This window comes from Bidens hawaiensis, unplaced genomic scaffold (genome assembly GCF_021521415.1).
Source record: "Bidens hawaiensis isolate Kalapana, Puna unplaced genomic scaffold, B.hawaiensis_p1.1 tig00029507_1, whole genome shotgun sequence".
NCBI lineage: Eukaryota > Viridiplantae > Streptophyta > Magnoliopsida > Asterales > Asteraceae > Bidens > Bidens hawaiensis.
The window spans coordinates 45531-51081 of NW_027494885.1; the positions used below are offsets into that span (position 1 = coordinate 45531).

The window sequence follows — 5551 nt, forward strand, 5'->3', positions numbered from 1 at the left end:
AAAGTTGCACTTTATCATCAAAACCGGTAGAGTGCGTGTGTATCGAGTGTGTGTGTGTAACGGCGTGTTGATGCGTTCTACAGTAGCAGTTGTAACTTGGAAGCCATAAACCATTACTTTAAAGTTCAAAGCCTTCTTCCACAACTTTCTATTAGTTTTGACTTTATTTGCAATTCTATGACTTCCACCATTCCCACCCTTCTATTTTCAAAAACTTACACTTTTTTTCTTACTTTCATTTTGCCGGCTTGTTTAGGGGCGGAATTAGGTGAAGGTGAAGGTGAAGGTGAAGGTGAAGGTGAAGGTGAAGAGGGTACGTACATTGACCTTCTTGTTACCGAAATATGTCCATTGATTATAGATAGAAGATGAGTTTTTCAATGTAGATATGAATTGGACCCTTTTGTAATACTCAATTAAACAATTCTAGTTTTATAGTCACTTAACTGTGGTACAAATCATGAAAACATTAACAAGTTGAATACAAGACTTTAACAAAAACTATTAACAATCATTTAACAATAGCAGCACTTTCTTTTATTACTATTGTAGTAGCAAGGCGACAAGTAGCAAGAACAGTTGGGTGTCGGTTTTATAACCTTTAACCTTTAGATTATAAGTAAGCATATAAGAAAGGTTCATCTTTTGTGCTTGCCATATTTTGTCATAGTTGAAACCGGTCCGGTACGTTGTAGTTCGCTCGGCTCCCCGAGAACCGGCCGGTCCGACCGGAAAACCGGATCGGTTGAATTGGTTTGCTATGAAAAAAAATTATATTTTTTTTGAAAATCTTTTTTCTAGCCATACCCGGCATTTTTTTTTTACCAAAGTTGCTCGACCGGTCCGACAGGTTGAACTGGTAAGCCAGTTGTCTGTCTGGTTCACTCTCCGATCCGATTATGAAAACATTGCATATAAGTAAACATTTAAAAAAAAATAATTTTAGGGCTCTCACACAATTACATGCTAGATCCATTATGATTCAAGGAGTTACAAGGAAATCATATACTACTAGAAGCCAATTAACATAAATTATAAGGGTGTAGTTCTTCCAACCACTCAAACTTAAGGGCCATAAAGACAGCTTTGTTACAAGTATTGTGAACAGGTTGATACTAAAGATATAAGGGTCCCACTTAAACCCTCACCTCATATATTATATAACCATTAACAGCCAAGAAACTTGCAAAAGCTTTCTCGTTCAATTTTTAAAACATGCTTAGTGGATAAAATTCAAGTATTTTAAAAGCTTCATGAATATCCTTTTCATGATTCTCAAAAGTAACCAACTCTTATATAAATACCTTTAATTAATGTACGTAATGGTAACATTAACTTGTAGGGTTTATCCGGACCGAACATGTTTAATGAAATATTTGATATAAATTCATTTCTGTCCATTCTTTATAACAAGAAGTAACAAACAAGCATAACTCCAATTTTATATCAAACAAGCAAATATAAATAAATTTATGGTTCGTTAATTAGTTAAATGAATCTAACATGAACAAATATATTTAATTTTTTTCTAACTTTATATACATTTCTGAAGGGTAAACACTCAATAATCCATACAATAATGTATGCGTTTACAATTGTTTTCATTTATGTTAACACATTTGAAGGAAAGTAAAAAAAGGTATATTTACATGCATATAACTTTTTAATAGTTTAGTTATACCTAAACAAATAAATATAAATAAACACAGTGGCGAAGCTTGGACGAGTTCGTCGGATGGGAGGACTCAAAATGTATTAAAAAATCATAAGCAAGAGGTCTGCGCTCAAATTTTTGGTAAAAAACGGAAGCTTCGCCCATGAATAAACATATAGTAAAAACCGGGACCTTAGGAAGCTTCGCCCTGAATAAACATATAGTAAATGCCGGACATAATTTATGTTCATTCCTGTAAATTGGATCACGATTGAATATAGAAACAAACAAGAACTAACAAAAGCATACAAATTTTGTTTGTTTAATTAAGTGTCGTGTCAGTTAAACTTATTTTTAGTTATATGAATGTGTGAAATTTGTTTCAAATGAAGAGATGATCTTATTCTTATGCATATAAAATCTGGTTGATGAGTAAGCTTCTACAAGATAACCATTAACAGTATTTTTAAAGCATTTAATATTTTTACCCTTTTTTATATAAAAAAGTCTTACCTCACACATACGTACATATATACGTAAAAGAATTATGAATATATATACTTTTGGACAGGCACTTTCTTCTAATAAAAGTCCAAAAGTTTGACAATAGGCAAATACAAAGAGTATTCCTCAAGAAGTTGCTTGGGGTCCACGCAACTTATTATATATATATAAACCCTATCACTTGCCTTCAATTTTTTCTTTCTAAACAGCTGTATTAATCTCCCTTTGTAAACGAAGAACCAGTCTTCAATCTTCATAATCAACCCACTAACCGATTTGTATATTTGTGTTTAGTTAAATTAAAAGTGAGTGTTTTCGTTGATTCGTTGTTGTTTTGTACCTTGTTATGGAAGGCAAAGGAGACGATGCGTTGATCGGGCTACCTCCAGGGTTCCGGTTTCATCCGACGGATGAGGAGATTGTAACTCATTATCTTACGCCTAGAGTTCTTAATCGTAAATTCACTGCGAGTGCGATTGGAGATGTGGATCTGAACAAGTGTGAACCCTGGGATTTACATAGTAAGTTCTTTAAATTTAGGTGCCTATTTTTTTTTATATTGTATTGCATCGTCGTCTATTGATGATCATTGTTATGATCGTCTTACGATCGTCAGCTAGAATCTGTTACTGTGTCCACAGGACATGGTTTGATGGTAAGATGTCAAACCTTTATATAAAGGTGAGGGTTTTTTGATGGTTTATATAGACCATGTCCCTTGAACACATCTTACACCGCACCATGTCCCTTGAAGACCGTATCTGAATCTAAAGGACGATCATATGATGATTCATATATTCTATATAATAAAAGTAAATCAAATTGAGTGGAATCATATATAACTGAATGTTTTTTTTTAAATCTTGAACGACAAATAATATACTCTAAATATTAGTAGTAGTGTAAGATATGTTGTTTGTCGTTAGAAAAATAGATTCAGTTACGAATCTAGTAAAATTTTGATATACTTCTTATTAAAAAATAAAAAGAAATGCATGAAATTGTGCAATCACCCTCTCAAAAGTCTTATAATGATTGCTAATTAAAGATGTACCATAATTAGCCAATGACGTCAAATTTAAATAACTATAAAATTATGTTGTAGAGAAAGCAAAGATGGGTGAGAAAGAATGGTACTTCTTTTGTCAAAGAGACAGAAAGTATCCAACTGGAATGAGAACCAATAGAGCCACGGATTCCGGATACTGGAAGGCGACCGGAAAAGATAAGGAGATACTAAAGAAAGGAAAATCCGGCGGTGCCGGAAATTTGGTGGGGATGAAGAAGACACTTGTTTTTTATAAAGGAAGAGCTCCCAAAGGAGAGAAAACTAATTGGGTCATGCATGAATTTAGGCTTGAAGGAGAGTTTTCATATTACAACATGCCTAGAGCCTCCAAGGTACAACTTCTAAGTTAATTTTATTTTAGTTAAAAGTGTTACAATTTGATTAAAATATTTACTTATAATGTTTTTATATTTTCAGGATGAATGGGTAGTATGTCGGATTGTTGAGAAGAAAGCTGAAGCTACTAAAAACCCGAATCCAAATACAGGACATGGGATGACAAGGATGAACGACGAGTTATTAGATGGTTCATCATGGTTGCCACCGTTGATGGACTCACCTGCTCCTCGTTTTAACCAGTATAGACCAGGGTCGAGTTTTACTCATTCGGATAAAAATGACGTTATAGATAACAACAATGAAAACTATCCGTCTTATTTGCCTTATGACCAATCTCAAATACTTCAAAACGAGCAAGATTACAAAAACGTGATTGTTTCCCCTTACGATTACAACTTCGACACCAACTCGTTTCAAATGAGTCCATTCACCAATGACCACCAAGATGACCTTACTTTTAGTACAAATTTTCCATATCTATCATCTGGGACAACCCGTTACACGGATTGGGCTAGTGTGCTAGAAGGGGACGATGAGAAAGTGTTTGGACAATGTAAGGTGGAGCCATATGTCACGAATAACACCCACCAATCGAGCAAGGTTAGCGTGTCATCACAAGAGACAGGTATTAGTACTGAAATGACTACAGAAATATCTTCTGCGTCTGTCCATGATATATACGGATATAAGACGCTATGATCTTCTAGATGATTGAACTACAGTTACAAAAACTGGTATCTTTGTTGGAATATTAATCAGCAAAGATCGGTGGTGGCTTGATTTAATTGATCATCTAACCTTCGTTATTGATCATAATTATCGGTTGTTAGGATCTTTTAATGTATGTTTTTTCTCTCAAAGTAGATAGTGAGCGATGTGTGTTTAGGATAGAAAATTAATTTGATGGTGTAACCAAAGTTCATGTAAATTTATTGAAAATGTGTACATAACTAATTAATTAAATCTTAACTTAAGCATGATAGTACATAATCACTATATTAGAAAACGTACGCCATTGCTATTGATTTCGATGCATTTATGCAATTATGCGGTACATATGATCATATCATACGTTAACTTGAAACTTGACTCACGTCCTTTAACGTGTAGTTGTCAAGAAGTTATCAGGAGTTAACTCACATCATCGTCATTTGTCAATGGCTGCATAGTTGGATCAAACCGTTCGATGAGCTTGATTTACCTTTGATAAGACTGGCCTAATGCACTATTGTTGTGTGCCCGTTAGAGATATCAAGATTCAACCTTTGAGAAATTTACATTCGAAACAAGAGCAACTTTCATACTAAAACAACTAGGATCACCTAAGAATATCCGAACCTTAAATCCTTTTCTTTGGTCATATAATATTTATCAGATATTGAACACAAGACACTCACAATCGGCCTAAATCAACTACACACTCTGAACATGTTTAAACGACAATATAACAGTCATAACCTACACTACGAGAAAAGAGTAATGTTTCCTACAAAAATTTCTAACGCATTTCTTACAAACGCTATTTCCTACATGTTTCCAACGAAATTCCTACGAGAAAATCAAACCATAAATTTGCAACAGAATTGTGACAAGGTAGTGACAAAAAACAACTGTGTTAGAACTGCGTAGCAAATATTCCAACGCAATTCCAACAAAAACATAGTCGTAAACTTTTGTTTAATATTTTCGTAAGAAATGCGTAACAAAGAAAACAAAATATATAAATTAACAAATATAATTACATAAAGTGTATGAGAACAAAGATATGATAACATATTAACGTAATAATAAACTAAATTTATAAGGGTGAGAAGTTTTGATGCGCAAAATATCAAAAGAAGTGTGACATGCAATGCTATAACTTGCACATAATAGAGGCGTTATATGTATAGGAACCGATAGTATTTAAGGTTTATCTCTATATATTATAAGCGTTATAATAAGTGTAACATGCATTGTTATAAAAACTTGCACGAAATAGAGTA

The 5551-nt window shown here is 33.5% G+C and overlaps 1 pseudogene across 1 annotated transcript; it reads left to right on the forward strand.

The window, feature by feature from the left end:
- The first annotated feature begins 2483 nt into the window (after positions 1-2483).
- On the forward strand, positions 2484-4378 carry LOC143579004 (NAC domain-containing protein 92 pseudogene; annotated as a pseudogene). The gene is made up of 3 exons (XR_013143379.1): positions 2484-2679; positions 3264-3559; positions 3645-4378. The product of XR_013143379.1 is annotated as an NAC domain-containing protein 92 pseudogene (transcript).
- The last annotated feature ends 1173 nt before the right edge of the window (positions 4379-5551 follow it).